The sequence below is a fragment of the Rhinolophus sinicus genome, linkage group LG04, assembly GCF_036562045.2.
Source record: "Rhinolophus sinicus isolate RSC01 linkage group LG04, ASM3656204v1, whole genome shotgun sequence".
NCBI lineage: Eukaryota > Metazoa > Chordata > Mammalia > Chiroptera > Rhinolophidae > Rhinolophus > Rhinolophus sinicus.
This window is the reverse complement of record NC_133754.1, coordinates 129,783,536-129,800,897: the sequence shown is the minus strand read 5'-3', so window position 1 is coordinate 129,800,897 and position 17,362 is coordinate 129,783,536. Positions and strand designations below refer to the sequence as shown.

At 41.0% G+C, this 17,362-nt stretch overlaps 1 protein-coding gene across 6 annotated transcripts in view; it reads right to left on the bottom strand.

Annotated features, from left to right (window-relative positions):
- NFIB (nuclear factor I B) overlaps positions 1-17,362 on the bottom strand; it is a 416,044-nt gene that overhangs the window by 300,953 nt on the left and 97,729 nt on the right. The gene's annotated exons all lie outside the window — the stretch shown is intronic.

Genomic DNA, 17,362 nt, shown 5'->3' with positions numbered 1-17,362 from the left:
TAAAGCTCCTCATGCTGGGGGACGTGGGGCCCAGACTTGCAAAAGATTTTAGCATATACCATAACCCAATTTCCTCTTGGCTCAGAAAATAATGGGGCCTTAGACTTGATGAGCCCAATATAGGGGCATCCGGCCATCTTAAGCATGCAGAGAAGGAAAAAGATTGTGGCAGGAGAAACCATCCCTTGTTAGTGAACTGGGGAACTACTACGTATGAATCTTCATGAACTATGGAAGGATACTGAGACTCCAATTCTACTCCTCCCCGTGGTCTTGGTTTCTATTGGTGGTCTTCCCTGATGCTCCTTAGTCTGGGTGATAGGCAGCCTTCATGGTAGCCGCCAATAAATTCCCTCTCTGATATTTGTGCCCGTGGGTAGTTCTCTCCTACATTGTGCCAGGGTTGGTCAGTGACCAACTGAATACAGCAGAAATGATGGTAAGTAACTTCCAAGGCTAGGTTCTAAAAACACTGTGGCTTCTGTTTCTCTCTTAGACCACTGGCTCTGGGGGGACAATGGCTGCCAGGTGGTGAGGAACTAAGTCCAACAGCCATATATGTGAGTGAGCTTTCTTGGGAGAGGATCCTTCAACCTCACTTATGCAGTCAGATGACTGTAGCCCTGGCTGACATCTTGATAACAATCTCATGACTGACTCTGAGCCAGAACTACCCAGTCAAGCTGCTCCCTGACTCTCTGAGTCTCAGAATTAGTATGAGATAATAAATGTTTGTTGTTTTAAGCTGACAAATTTGGGTAATTTGTTACACTGCAATAAATAACACAAGGGCTTAGGCTCTATATGTTCCTACATAACTTGTTACTCTAAATTGTAATCATTTATTCATGTGCCTGACTCCTCCACTGACTCCTCTACTTCTGTTTTGTGGAAAGGAGTTCACTTGACACTTGAATCCCCATACCTAGAATACTGCTTAGCACACAGTAGGGACTCTGTAAATGTCCTTGAACAAATGAATAAGTGAGATGAGATAATGGACATGGTTTTAGACAGCACTATGAAAACTGCCAGCTAAAGAATGAGTCAGCACATATCAAGTTGGGTTATTCTCTCCAAGTGTGAGAAATTCAAAGTAAATATTCATTTCTTCTCTTCTTGTGTTGTTAATGGCCTCCCTACCATCTCCCTAAATAGCTCACAAGTCAATTTCTACTCTCTTCTCATCAGCCATGGGGCTCTTGCAGAGGGAATCAGAGATCTAAGGAAGGAGCAGGACACAGAGGAGAGAATTACAGCCATAGTGGGTTATTCTCAATTCTAAGTGAGAAGGAAGAATTTCTTTAATTCCCCAGACACAGGAAACTCAATTTGTAGAGACACTCCCCAGAAGGGATTGCTCAGGGTGTGGAATATATAATTAAAGTAGACCAAGGGACAAAGCAAAAATAGGGGTGGGGATAAGGGGCATTTAATTTTTTTTTATTTAGGAATTTTAAAAAAATGTTAAGAGGAGGCTAAAAGTTCAGTTACGGCTCTAAGTGGAGTTGGTGTTTGGTTACAAATGTTCTAGGACAGGCACTTCCACTTCAGGGCCCAGCCCTGCTACCCTAGGGGAGCCACATGACAAACCACCCCTCCCCTTCCCTCAAATCATACCTCTCTAACTGGCAACTGCTATCTGTAACTGGAAGAATACAATCACCAACTGCTTAATGACGGGTGATACTGCGTTGTTAGGCAATTTCGTTTGGCGAACATCACAGAGTGCACTTATAGAGACCTACACAGTATAGCTTACTACACACCTAGGCTATATGGTACAGCTACTGCTCCGAGGCTCCAAACCTGTACAGCGTGTTATTGTACAAAACAACATGAGATTAAATCAAGGACAGGAGAAAATGATGCAAGCAAGAGACACAGTAAACACGAGATGAAGTCTGCTGCTGGCATGCACGGCATACTGTTTTATAGCAAACTTTTTTTGTTTTAATAAATAGAAAGAGTATACTCTAAAATAACAATAAAAAGTACAGTATAGCAAAAACATAAACCAGTAACACAGTCATTTATCATTCAAGTATTATGTACCCTACATAATTATATGTGGTATACTTTTACAGGATGGCAGTGCAGTAGGTTTGTTTACACCAGCATCTCCACAAACGCGTGAGTAACGCATTGTACTAACGACCTTATGATGGCTCTGACGTCACTAGGTGATAGGAATTTTTCAGCTCCATTATAGTCTTACGGGACTACTGTCCTATATGCGATCTGTTGTTGACTGAAACGTGACTATGTGGTGTGTGATGGTACATGTGGGAGGTTTTCAAAGAACCCCTGGATGGCTCTGAACTGCCACCTTCCATCATGCTCTATGCTCTCGTAATCTTTTGATAAAGTCTTAAGGAAACTTAATAAAGACCCCAAAGCTTTTACATCCACAGGTATAAGTTTCCAGTGGAGTGGATGTTAAAGGAGATCACATTTTTGGGCAGGTGGAACCTTCCCAGTGGGCTGAAAACCACACCATTTTGGGGCACACGATCAAACAAATTTAAGTAAGTTTTACTTAATTTTTCTGCATGCTCAAGAATGTGTGTGTGGGGGGGTGGGGAGTGAAGCATGGTCCATCACACTGTCATTTCTCATTAAGAAATTTTTTTTGGGGAAAAAACATAGCACTTAGTTTTGTGAACAAGTTCCTGAGTGGGGCAGTATAGTTTGATTTCAAATCTGTTATCTGTTATTTGTAATAGTTTAACCACAGGCGGGGTAGCTTTTCTGAGTCTCAGTTTTTTGTTTTTTTTAATCTGTAAAGTGAAGACACTAGTATTTACCCCCTAGCATTCACTAAAAACATGTTAGCTAAATCTGAATAAGGTTCTTCAGGCCAAGAGAAATAAATAAGTTGAAAGTAGGATCTGGGAATGCTTGATTAAATTGAAGGCCTGCAGAAAAAAAGGAAATCATAGGCGGCCTACCAGCTTAGGATGTTGTGCTGCTATTTCCAAAGGTAATTTAATCTCATTCCAGGATACATAAAAACAGCCTGACCCATGAGAGCCACAAAATTGTACTTCATTGACCATGTCAAGCTCAGTCTTTTGTTTCTACATTTTCAAAAAAGAACATTAATAAAATGGAGAATATGCCGGGAAAAGCCACTAAAATAGAGATATTGCAAATGGCTTGCCAAAAGTTAGGAGGCCTGCAAAAATCCTATTGGGTCCAAGAATTTGAGCTTCACCATTTCCACCTTTATAGAATTACTGAAGTTGTTCACTTATGTCTATTTGGGACTTTTATCATAATTAGGTAAAATAGCTCTATGATAAATTCACACAGGCCCTCTCAGAAGTTCAGTAAAATCCATGCCATGTCCAGCTTTCATAATAGCTAGACATACTTCTAAAAGTGAAGATACACAGAAAGGTAATTGGACACCAAAAGGCTAAAAGCCTTTTTTGCCTTTTGCCCCCTTCCTTTTATTTATTTATTTATTTTTGGAAATTCCTTTAATAGTTGAGCGGACAGGCTTCCTTCTTGGTGCCTCAGCTTCCTCGTCTATAAATAATTATTGCCTATCTGATAGGATAGTTAAGAGGATTAAATGAATGACTGTATACAGCTTGCTTCAAAGTGTGGCTATGTATATAGTACACGCTAAACAAATAATAGCTGTTATTATAATTATTACTAATTTTTAAGGGAAAATCGCTTTTATGTAAACATTATAGAAGATTCCAAGCATGGTGCTAATCCACCAAAATCCAAAATATTTACAAGTATATAAACATGAGGTCTCCTTTGAGGCTGGCACCCGGCTAAGTGTTTCCCCGCAGGACTTCTCTAAGAAACCTTTTATATTTCCATCTTATACACTGCTAGGTAAGTCACATCAAATTCTATTCATTTTCTCTTGTGGAGTAATAAATTACCACAACTTAAGTAGCTTAAAACAGCACACGTATTAGCTCACAGTTTATGTGGGTCAGGAGACTGAACACAGCTCACGTGGGTCCTCTGCTTAGGAACTCACAAGCTGCAATCAAATGGTCAACCAGGCTGCATTCTTATGGGGAGGCTTGATTGGGGAAGAATCTGCTTCCCAGCTTATTTAGGTTGATGACAAAATTCGGTTGTAGAACTGGAGGCCCTTGTTTCTTGCTGGCTGTTGGTAGAGATTGCCCTCAGCTCCTAGAGGTCACCCGTGGTGCCACATGGGTTTCCCCACATGGGCTTGCCCACTTACATTGTCGAGTCAGCAAAGAGAGTCTCTGGAGCATATTTGCTAGCCAGACGGAGTCTTATATAACATAACATAATCATGTGAATGATAGCCCATCACCTTTCCTATAGTCTGATTAGAAGCAGTCACAGGCCCTGCCCACACTTAAAGGGGCTACTGCAGAGGCTGTCCATCACTGCCACAGAGAGGAAAAGGCATTGCCCAATTTCCATGTAAATTTCCCAATTCATTTTCTGTTCTAATCACCGAGGTCAGGCGAGCTATAGCTGTCTGTTAATTAGAGGGATGAAATTTAGGAAAGGTGAGGGAAAATAGAAAGAACCAGTTTAAGAGACAATTGCTCTCTCCATGAGAGCTGTGGAAGTGGTGATGTCAAAGTTCCAAACAGCTCCCGAAATCCCCAGAGTCCTTCCAAGATGGCGTCGGGGAAGACAATCAGAGCAGGTACCTGAGGTATTTGAGGTCCAGGCCGAATTCAGCCATCCGAATTCAGGACCTACTGGTGGGCACCTTCAGGATGCAAACTGGCCCTGATCATGAGCAAACCTGTCTGCCTGTGGATTCTTAGAGAGACAACCCTAACCTCCTTTAAATACATAAGGGATTATTATCAAGACATCATCCAATCAATTTCTATCCTTTCTGACAAAGAAGCAGGGCTAAACGGGCTTGGATTTCAGCAACAAGGAATTTGTATAGACCAAGGGAAAAAATCTTAACACTAATGATGATTAGGCACTAAAATAGGCTATAAAAAGTAGACATGAAATATCCGCCCCCTGAGTTTTAAAAAAATAGACTAGACAGTTATCTAGATGGTGGTCCAAAGGAAATGAAAGACCTTTCCCTCCACTCAGCACATAGTAACACTTCAGAAATAAACACTTAGTAATGTCTTAATCAGTTTGGGTTGCTATAAACTAGACTGGGTAGCTTATAAAGACCAGAAATTTATTTCTCAAAGTTTTGGAAGCTGGGAAGTCCAAGATCAAGGAGCTGGCAGATTCTGTGTCTGGTTAGAGTCTAATTCTTGGTTCATAGACAGTCGCCTTTTCACTGTGTCCTCACAGGGTGCAAGGGGCAATGGAGCTCTCTGATCTCCCTTCTAAGGGCACTAACCCTATTCATGAGGGCTCCACCCTCATGACCCAATCACCTCCCAATACTATCACCATGGGGGACAGGTTTCAATATATGAGTTTGGGTTGGGGGGGACACAAACATTCAGTTTCCAGCAATTATATATATTAAAGCTTGTTCACTGATGACCAAACTGATAGCATTATTTTTCTAAACTAAGATCCTGGGATCACCTGTGTCAAAACCATCTGGGGTATTGTTTAAAATGCAGATCCCTAGGTCCAGCTATGGATGTCATGAATGAAATTCTCTCGAGATGGGGCCTAGGTATTTGCTGTTTAAACAAGTACTCCAGGAAGTGTTTATGTACATATTAAAGTTCGTAAACCACTATAAATGAAATATAATCCATATCAGAACTTGAATTCCTTCATTCAGCTATCCTTACCCCTACACCACCACCCCCAACCCTAAATTTCTAACGCACCACTATTGTCTCCTCCTTTGAGCAGCTATAAAAGCATCCTATAGCCCCCCAGGTTCCTGTCCCTAAATATGGTCAAGCAACCAAACTATATGGAATATACAATGGCTGCAGCCATGCTAGTTCCCCAGGGAAATTACATAATAGATCTCTGGCACACACTTCTAGTGGTTACTAGAATTACAAGTGAACCCCCACCCTCATCTCTCCAGGAGTCCCATGTTCTGAGTGAAACCCCAACTATGTATCTGCTGCTTAGACCCTGGGGTGAAGGGAATAAGTGCATGCTTGGAAAAGTGCAGTAGTTTGCTGCATCTAAACTCAGGGTGTGCCATGCTGCCCACGGCAGAGCTGTGGTCTGAACTCTGTGTCTCTACATACCGTGCTTGAATTTTTGCAGGACCTTATTAGGGTCCCCAGGAGAGCTCTCAGATGAAGTCCAAGAAATCTGAGGAAAATGTGGAGCTTACATGATGGACTAATTTCATTTCAATAAAATTCCCATATTACATTCAATGCGCTTGGCTTTATTAAGTTTTGTCATAAACGCTGGGAACACTTCCAAATTTAGGCTTGCACAATTATTTTTATTGGTGCGTTAACTAAAAATGGTATATGCATAAGTCAGAGTGTACATTTGACTTCATCTGGAGAGCCAAAATGAACTTTAGGTTGATTTATAGTCATTTTACCCCTGTAAATGAGATACAGGAAATAGGGGTTAGAGTTTCTGATCACAGCATTCCTAAACCCTCTGCCGGTTCCATCCACAGTTCTGCCATGTATCTAATGAATTTAAATTCCAAATGTCTATCGGCAACCCACAAAGTCACCAAACAAAGAGGCTGGCTTAATTTCAGACCCAGAGCCTTCCAAACTGGGCAAAAAAATAGAGGTTTGTTGCACTAAAGTGAGACTGGGGAGTTCTTGGAGCTTTGAAAGGTTTTAATTGCTATGGAAAAAATCCTTTCAAAGATTTTTTCCTTAACATGGGCCCCTTGGAAACTTTTCATAGGGGAACTGTAAAATATTTATACAGCTAGCAGCACTGTTAAAAAAAAAAAAAGGCAAGAAAGAAAGAAACGCAGCACGGAATGAAAGGCAGACTTGAAGTGAGCCCTGCAGATTTCGGGGGCCCAGGGAGGGGAGGGGACTGTGATTGCAACCCCTGGGAAACAAGATTAATCCCTCCCAGCCAGGCCCACAGGCAGGGCTGACATGCAGAAGACCCTGTGTTTGGTTTAAAGCTCTGCCGTTGCCATTTTGAAATTCTTAATTTTTGAACGAGGGGCTACACGTTTTCATTTTGCACCAAGACCTGAACATTATGTGGCTGGTCCTGCTCACAACTTCCCCCAGACTGCTATTTTCAGACATTTCAGCATGGTCCTCCTAACCCTTCTTCTCTGTTAGCTTCTGTTTTTCTCGACAACTCTGTCCCTCACCTTTGACAGTCCTAAGTGGCATAAGCTATACTTTCTGTCGCGTTGTTTGGCTGGCATACATTCTGCCCAGGCAGCTTTTTCACCTCAGGACATATTCAAAATCCTAGAAAACATGACACTGGCTTTGTAAATAGATGAAAAACTGAAGAATTTTGGAGTTAAAAGGAATCGTGGTGATCTCATTTTATAGAGTAAATGTAGTCCTGGCGAGAGGAAGGAAATTTCCCTAAGCTGCTTCGTTTATTAAGATCAGGTTAGGGACATGGCTAGCTCATTCTACAGGATCTATAAAGAGGGGTTAACATGGACAATTATAGTCCCCAAACAACCCCCAAACTCATGCAAACTCCTGCTTCAGTATTTTCTCAATGCTTTAATCAAAAATGACACTATTAAAGAAAAGGCTGAAAAGATAATCACTTTCTCCACACCAATCCCCTAAATATTTTCATTTCCTCCTCCACACACCTTATCATTTACTGGTGAAGATATTTGGTAATAAAAATAACAGTTGTAAATCCTATGGCCTCTTCATGGCTTTGGCATACACATCAATGCAGACAAGCTGGTATCCCCGTGGAAAGGAGGAAAAAATCCAAGGGCTCAGAAAACCCACAAAGTAGGTAATTAACACCTGAGAAATAAAGATTTGGTTACACCATGGCAGCTAAAGTACGGAGGGGCAGGATGAGACACAGTCGTGAAACTTTCTAACAGGGGAGAATGGGTTACAGAATTACCACCGCATCACTCAGAAGGGACCCTCTTGTCTCAAGGCTGACTTAATTGCCATAATTCAATTAACATGCTTCCACTAATTATATAAGCTTTTAGGATGACAGTTCAACAGCAGTACCAGTGAGACTAAGTCATTTCTTTTTCACGTTAAATTATAAGCAAACTGCACTGATTTCTTTTTCACATCCTGCCTTCAACTGTTTTGTTGCAGAACACTATCACGTAATTTCAAAACTCTGGGTCTTATGCAAAAAAGGCATTTAGAACCATATGAAAAATAATTGTAGCACTAATTAATATAGAGAAGTAGGCCCGTACTTACCTACCTGTCTCCCTCCCTCCCTCCCTCCCTCCCTCCCTCCCTCCCTTCCTTCCTTCCTTCCTTCCTGCTTTCCTTCTTGCCTTCCTTCCTGCCTTCTTTCCTTTTTTCCCCCTAGATGACAGTTCTTATCAAATGTTAAATGAGCTAAAAGCAATCACATTAATTGAAAGAACATTTACTTTCCAAGTTCTCAGACCTAGACTAGTATCTGGTACATGTTAAGAGCTCATAAATAGTTGTTAAATTATCAATATTAGTTATTAGATGAGATGCTTTGGGCATGATGGAGAAGGCTGAAGAGGTATTGAAGCCCTAGTTCCTGATTTCAGAGAGTGTAGACATTCTTTTAGGAGATAAAATGCAAACATATGAATATAACAAGTCATTGAAAAACTACCTGGAATTTAAGATACTAAATGCTCTTCCTCAATGCATAGCATATAGTATAAAATGGTAAATCAGATTAGCTCTTCCACTGAGGAAGATAAGAAGGCTGGCTTTTAATATGAGTTATCATATCTGCATATAAATGAGAGTTGACAAATGTAAATTACCTGCTATGATCCAATGGACGATGGATTTATCACAACTGGAAAATTTCAACAAAGTAAAGAATGCTACACTAGGATTGGCCAGGTGCTAATTTGCATAGCAGCTCTTATTTATTTAGATACACCGCTACTCGTAGAGTTCACTTTCAACAAAAGTACATGTTTCTTGTACCAAACAACACCAGTTTTTCTATACTTTCATGATATTTGATTGAGTAAAAATCTATAAATATATCAGAATTTTTATTGATATTGAAGACTACAAAGATAAATCATCACAGAAGAATCAGAATTGCTATTTTTTTTAATTGAAGGCTACGTGTCCCACTCTTCTACCTAGCACTTCACTTTACTCAGACAAAAAGTTTCTCCCTTGCATTTGGTACTCAATGTTACACAAAGAATGCAAAGTATAGAAAAACTCATATTCCCACTAATATTATCAGATAAAAAGGCTGCTGTTAGCTCAGCTAGTTGGAAAAACCAAACAGACATTTTTAAACTTAGGTAACCATTATGCTACAGATGGTTAAAATGGAAAAGGAGATCTTGGCCCTTGAAAATGAGACTAACTCCTGACCATCTTCAGGTTAGCCTAACCATCACTTCCTTGTAGAAACTTTGTTGTGTCTTCCCCAGATGTGAGGCTTCTGATTACGGCTACTTTTCCTTACAGAACACAGAACGCCTGAAATTCATTAATTTCTAGCAATCATTGGATGCTTGCTCTTTCCCATAGGACATAATCTCACTGAATGCAAATGCTGACAGGGCTTATGTTTGCTCACCATCATATTTCTGGTCTGGTACTTAGTGTGCCTTCTATAAATATTCTTATGGAGTAAGAAAAAGAAAACAAGTCTCTTTCTCATTCTACCAAGGTCCCTGTATTACTTGGAGATCTTTCAGTTATACATGATAAACATCCAGCTTGAACTACTTTAAATTGAAGAAGGCAATAAGGCTCATAGGCCAAGAGGTTCATAAAACCAATCCTTGGAAAGGCAGGCCCAGAGACAATATTCCTGTCCTTTCATTTTAAAACATTCCAAGGAAGGATTCTGATTGACGCAGCATAGGCATGTGTCCACTTCTTGGACTAGTCATTTTGGCAAGAAGGTTATGGTCTAAATTGGCCGAACCTGAGTCCAGTGGCCACCTCTGTGCCTGAGGGGGTGTAGAGTACTGCTTCCTAGCCCAACCAGCTATAACCCTGGGTTGTGGGGGAAGTAGCAAGTAGGAAGATAGGTAGGGAGGATGTTGAACACAAAACAATGATGTTCACAGAGTCTCCCAACCTGGTCTGGAGGAAGATGAGTTATCTCCACTGTTCTGGATCCTTCGCAACAGTAGTCTTAGTATGAGCAGCTTTTATGTTATTTATTTAAGAGCCATATGGGTTCCTGACAACTCAAATTACCATTCCTATCTCTACTGACTCCTTTCTGAGGAACAAGTATGCCCATAGGCCAATGGCAATATTACAATTTAATTCAAAGGGTACTACCAATATAACTAGCTTTGACTGATTGACTTAGAAAATAACACATACACCATGTTTTGTTATGAGGATGTCTGAGGGAGCAGGAATGGCAGCAGGGTTAGGGACAAGAAGTGTTCCACTCAGTCTTAAGGATGCTTTATTGCTCCTATACATGAAAGCACAGAGTAGGCAGTCATAGCTGATTCTTCTGGAACCCTGGAACTCCCTGCTCTTTTCCTGCGTCCTCAGGATGTTTTCTCATGCTGCTCATGTAAATCAATCCCTCTTACACTGACATGTGTACAATGGGACTGATTTTTTTCTTTATGAGTTACAGTGTTAGCCCACATGTGGCTGCACATGAAATATCAATGCCCTCCCCCCTTTTTTTACTTTGTGTTTTGAGTCGGGCCTCTTCTCTGTTTATACAAGGACAGAAGAAAAGTTTGAGGAAGGTAAAAGGGTCACTGGGCCCATTATCCTGGCCGTCTACCGTATTCTCCTGACATTTCCTCTCATCCATCATTGTCCTCCCTAGAAACTCATCTCTATCCCTTGAGATTCGATTATTTTTCCTTGGTAATGCCCCTTTTAGGGAACCTATTTTAAGATCATTATGTTCTCTGCAGAGCGGTTTTGCCAGAACTTTCCTGATGATCCCGATTTTCTATCTACTCAGATTCTGTTTTCATTGTTTAGGCCATGCAGGGAGTATTTGCATTCCTTCTGATTGTGGAGAACTCTGCAGTAATCTTATACCATATGTATTTTTATATTGCAAGTCATAAGATCTTTATTTTGCATTCCTTAACTATGAGCCATCATCCATTTCCCATCCTTCACAAGGACAGCTAGGGCAGGCATGCTTGTCTACTGGAGAATTCCCAGAGAAGCCAGGGAACTGGGTCCTTTTATCTGCCATTTTGGTATAGGGGGGTTTATGCTTGCTTGTTTGCTTTGGGATAAACACTTTTAAGTTCTAGTGTCTCCAACTGACTAACTCCCAGGTACTTTATGCTCATGACACTGATGTCACAGCTGTTTTAGTTAAAAATAAGCACAGGCCTGAGGGAGTCAAGAAAGGGCACAGTTAGAAAACAAGTCAGACATAGAAACACTTTTGCCTTAACACTTGGCTTTGCTCACTTAATGGAGATGGGATGGAGGTAGCTACTGATTCCAGGGACAAAGGATTCTCAGTGCCTTCTATTCCTGTATTTTGTAGAACACTGTTTCCAGAAGATGTGGAAAAAGCGTGCCATAGTCAAATACATTTGGGAAACAACATATCAGAATTCATAGAACATATTAACATATTACAGGCTCTGATGGTTTCACATTTAATAAACTATTTAAGTTTGTTTAACTCAGCATTCCCTAAACTTATTTGAGCTTGAAACACTTGCCACAATTTACCCAGAGGCGACGTGCAAAACAACATTCCTTGAACTACCCAATTAGAAGACAAAGAAACACAATTCTATTATCTTAAAACTGACATGCTCTTTGTAGATATTAAAGACATAAATTTAATTTCCTTCTTAAATCATTGTTTCATGGCATCTCTCAGAGACCCGAGCCAGGGGGTTTACTGACTCAGAGGCAGAGCTCTGAGAGTGGATTCTTGACATCTTAAGCAAGACCATACGCATGAGAGACAGGCGTTATGGAGAGGGAAAGGATTTTTAAAAATTCCTTTAACTTCAAGTTGACAGAACTCATAACTGGGGATTAAATTTGGTGAATTTGGTAGAATTTTACATAAGGGACATGTAGGTAGGAAGAGGAAGTGGTGGAGAAGGGAAGCCCACTGTTTCTAGGGCCAGTAGCATGAGGGGGACACTTAGGAAGAGAGAGAGTGGAGGTTGAATTAATCAGATCTGTTCCAATTTTCCCTCCATGAGCCTTTGGTTAGAGAACAGGGAGGAGAATAAAGTAAATAAGGAGTGCTCAAAACACCGCGTTCCTGCTTAGGAGACCTGGGGTTCAGCCTGTGGTGTGGACAGGCAGAGTATTTGGAATTAATTTTACTGTTCTGCCCTAGGTTTCTGATGGCATGGATGACACCCACAGGTTCCCATAGAATTCAAAAGACAGATGAATTGAGAGTCAGCGAGTCTTCCATGGGGCTAGATAGGTCATGTGGCAGAGCTGTTGGGGGTCCTTAGCATCCAAGAGAGCCAGGATGAGGCCGAGTCAGAGACAGGAAGGGCCCCTAACCCTGACTAAGGTGAGAGAAGCCAGAGTACAAGGGTTGCCACCACCACCATTAGTATTTGTACCAGCAGAAATAGAGGGCAAGGGGTGGCCTGGTTAATTCAATTTGTTAGAGCGCAGTGCTCTTAACAACAAAGTTGCTGATTCGATCCCCACATGGGACTGATGGGTCCTGGAAAAACACACTTAAAATAAATAAAAGTTTTTAAAAAAAGTTGTAAGGGGGCCGGCCCGGTGGCTCAGGTGGTTAGAGCTCCGTGCTCCTAACTCCGGAGGCTGCCAGTTCGATTCCCACATGGGCCAGTGGGCTCTCAACCACAAGGTTGCCAGTTCAATTCCTCGAGTCCTGCAAGGGATGGTGGGCTCTGCCCCCTGCAACTAAGATTGAGCAGGGCACCTTGAGCTGGGCTGCCTCCCGGATGGCTCAGTTGTTGGTTGGAGCGTGGGCTCTCAACCACAAGGTTGCCAGTTGGATTTTTCGAGTCCCGCAAGGGATGGTGGGCAGTGCCCCCTGCAAATAAGATTGAACACGGCACCTTGAGCTGAGCTGCCGCTGAGCTCCCAGATGGCTCAGTTGGTTGGAGTGCATCCTCTCAACCACAAGGTTGCCGGTTCGACTCCCGCAAGGGATGGTGGGCTGTGCTCCCTGCAACTAGCAACAGCAACTGGACCTGGAGCTGAGCTGCGCCCTCCACAACTAAGACTGAAAGAACAACAACTTGAAGATGAACAGCACTCTCCACAACTAAGATTGAAAGGATAACAACTTGACTTGGAAAAAAGAAGTCCTGGAAATACACACTGTTCCCAAATAAAGTCCTGTTCCCCTTCCCCAATAAAATCTTTTAAAAAAAAAAAAAGAAAGAAAGAAAGAAAGAAAGTTAAGAAAGCTGTACAATTAAAAAAAAAAAAAAGTTGTAAAAAAAAAAAAAGAGAAGAAAGAAATAGAGGGTAAAACAGGGACACTGTGTAGTCTATGACCGACCCCTCACTCTGCCCCAAAAAGCTCACGTGACCCGTGCTGCCTGCCCTAACCATGCAACTGAAGCTATCTCATAGATAATTTGCAGAAAGAGGGCAGAAATCATTAAGACTGAAGCACTATTCAGAAAGATTGACCTTTACTTTTACGGAATATTTACATTTGGGGACTGGACACTGAATTGGATATTTAGTTATTTCCTGCCTGTCTATCCATAGGGTGGGGCTCATAAGAAAGCCCAGATTGAAAATAAACAATTTAAAGAGACTACATTTTTTTCTGCACATGTGAATTTTAGTGTGATTGAAATTTCAGACATTGCTACATCCTTTTGTGTGTGTGTGTGTGTGTCTGTTTATTCACAAAAGCTTATCTGGGGCTACCTAATCTCCAGGCATTTGTAGTATTTCGAACTGCAGAATTTGTCACAGTGCATCAAAAGCTTATTGTGTGGTACAATAATATTGGTTTACTTGCTGTCTGTCTTACTGGACCATGCACTACTTCATTGCAGAGGCTTAGTTTCATTCATTTCCCATCCCCACCAACACACAGAACAATGTCTTAAAATAATAGATATTCAATATTCAATAAGCATTAGATGAAATAAGAGAAAGAGAGAGAAGAAAGAAAGAAAGAAAGAAAGAAAGAAAGAAAGAAAGAAAGAAAGAAAGAAAGAAAAGAAAAGAAAGAAAAGACAAGACAAGACAAGACAAGAAAGAGAAGAAAAGAGAAAAAAAGAAAAAAGAAAAGGCCAGAGAAAGGTGTTCTGCCTCTGCATCTCAGTTGATTCTCTACAGGGGGCTCTCATCTGGGTATTCTTTTTGATTGAAGAATGAAAAATTAGGCTTCCTTAGAGAATGTGGTGGCAGCCATCTTTCTTTACAGTTACAATGTCCTTTTCATTTCTTTATCTCCTTCATTTGTTTTCAACTGCTTACTTTTTTCCCCCCTTTGCCTTTCTTCCCTGAGAATGTTTTGGAAATGAAGGTGACACTGGCTCAGAGAATGAAGTGGTACTGTCTGTGAGTGTTCCAAAATCCTCCTGAACTGTGACTCAGGAAGAGTCTTAAATTTATATGACAATTTTTGGCTTAAAGAAAAAAAGAGAGTTTGATAATCTTGCTAATCTCTAAATGACTTTTCTGTCCTGCACCCCTACTCCCTTCTACCACTGTAATCTCTGTAGACAAGATCTAGGTTGGCATGTCTTTATATTAATAATTTCTATACCATCCTCTGTGTTCCCATGAGGCTTTATAATAACACATTTTGTTGGATTATAACTGAACCTATGTATGTTTATTTTCTCCTTTAGATTACAAGCTCATAGAGAGCTTTCTTTGTATTCATTATTGCATCTCTATGTTTTACAGTATAGGCATTGAGTATATATTAACTAACTAATTAAACTGGATATTTTATAATGCCTTAAAAACAAGAAAAAAAAAAAGAAAAACCTTCCCAATGCATATCAGTCTTAATATTTTCTGTCCCAGCTTGTTCAGCAAGCCTACCAGATGTCAGAGAATGTTTGCCTTCCCCTTCACTATCCCTGTAGCTGAAGAGATACCTGGACATTTCAGGGAGTTCCCAGAAGGATAATCAGAAATAAGTTAATTTTTATCCTTTTGCTCTGACTACTTTGCTACTAGGTGTGATCAAACAATATGATGAATGTTTAAATAAAAAACATTTTATTACAGTAAAAGACACATTGGAATTACTCTCCTTAAAATGCCCCCTCTCACTTTGAACACACTTATCCCATCATTCCTGCCACTTTCTGAAGGAGTTCTGGAAGTCCTCTTTTGTGAGTGTCTCTAGTTGTGCTGTTGTGGCTGTCTCAAAATCCTGAATCTATTCAAAACATTTACCTTTCATGGTCATTTTGACTTTGGGGAAGAGTCAGAGTCGCACAGTGCCAGATCCAGTGAATAAGGTGCATGAGGACACACCATTTTTATTTGACAGAAACTGCCATAGCAGAAGTGATGTGTGCATGGAGTCATTCTATTATGATCACAAAATACTGTGAATGCTGCTGCCAACAGCCATCCAATGGAAAGGCAGGGATCTTCAATACTGGAAGTGGCACACTGAACATCAGTAACAGTGTGTGACAAGTTTCAACTTGTTCTGTGAAATCAGTTGGGTGTGAGCTACGGTTGAGAGAATGTATGTTTTAAAGTGTGCCGTAAATCATGGATCACAAACAATACATTAGCATGAAATGGGCAAACAGCTTCATCCTCCATCGTGACAATATTCCATGTCACACATCGCTTCTGGTATATGGTAATTTCTGTTAAATAAAAACATTACAGTGTGTCCTCATGTACCTTATTCACCAGATCTGGCACTGTGCAACTTCTGGCTCTTCCCCAAAGTCAAAATGACCATGAAAGGTAAACGTTTTGAATCGATTCAGGACATCAATTTAGGCAGCCATGACAGCACAACTAAAGATACTCATGGGGGCAGCCAGATGGCTCAGTTGCTTAGAGCACAAGCTCTTAACAACAAAATTACAGGTTCAATTCCCACATGGGATGGTGGGCTGCGCCCCCTACAACTAAAGATTGAAAACAGCGACTGGACTTGGAGCTGAGCTGCGCCCTCCACAATTAGATTAGGACAATGACTTGAAGCTGATGGGCCCTGGAGGAAAACACTGTTCACCAATACTCCCCAATTAAAAAATAAAAATTTGTAAGATACTCATGAAAGAGGATTTCCAGAACTGCTTCAGAAAGTGGCAGGAATGATAGCATCAGTATGTTCAAAGCAAGGGGAAGTTTTTTGAGGGAGATTAATGACAATGTGTCTTTTACTGCAATAGTTTCTTTTTTAATTTAAACATTTACTGTAGTTTTGATGATACCTCGTACATGCCTTGTATTGGGAGCCTCTTATAGCTCCTAAAGATGCAAAACCCTCCAGTTTCAAAATGGTGCTGGGTTCCCTTCAGGTCTCGCTGCACAGGAGCCATGCAGAGACCCAGGAGTAATGGGAACAAGGCTCCCTCCCTTCTGCTTATGCCCTTCCCACAAAAGCCCGAAGAGATGAGGTTTAGCTCTGTAACAACTACTCCTTAATTCCTTTTGGGTCTCAGTGCCAAAGGGAAGTTTTCACTAGACCCCCAACTAGGGGTTAAATATGTGTATATATACTCTTATCATACCAGTGACTTTCTTTTTCATAGTCTTATGTTGAATTGCAAGTGCCAGGTGACTTCTCTGTTTCTTCCATTAGCCTGACAGCTCCATGAAGACAAAGATATTGCCTATTTTGTATACTCTTTTATTCTCTTTACCTGCCATTATACCTGGCATATGATAATAGTAATATTATAGGAATTACAATAGTACTAATAGTCATAGTGAATACTTACATAGTGCTTTCTCTGAACCAGAGTGCTTCACCTACACTAGCTCATTCAGTACTCACGACAACCCTTTCAGGGAGATACTATTATCACCCACATTTTATATATGGAGAAACTGAGGCACAGAGGGGCTTAGTAACTTACCCAAGGTCACCTAGCAAGTAATTGGTGGAGCTGGAATTTAAACACAGGAATCTGGCTCCAGAGCTCACGTGGTTAACCACTAGACTACACTCCTAGACACTGCACTAGACAACATGGTACCAGACTCTACATTGTTACGCTGGGTAATGGACTCATCCTTGGAAGCAGATGAAGTCAGACTGGCCCGAGGAGACCACTGTCAGGGGGCAGAAGGAACTCCCAGCATGACCGGGAGCAGGGAGCACAAGTTCATAGATGTGACAGGGAGTATGAACAGGATACAGGAGTAGAGAAGGGTAACAGAAGAGT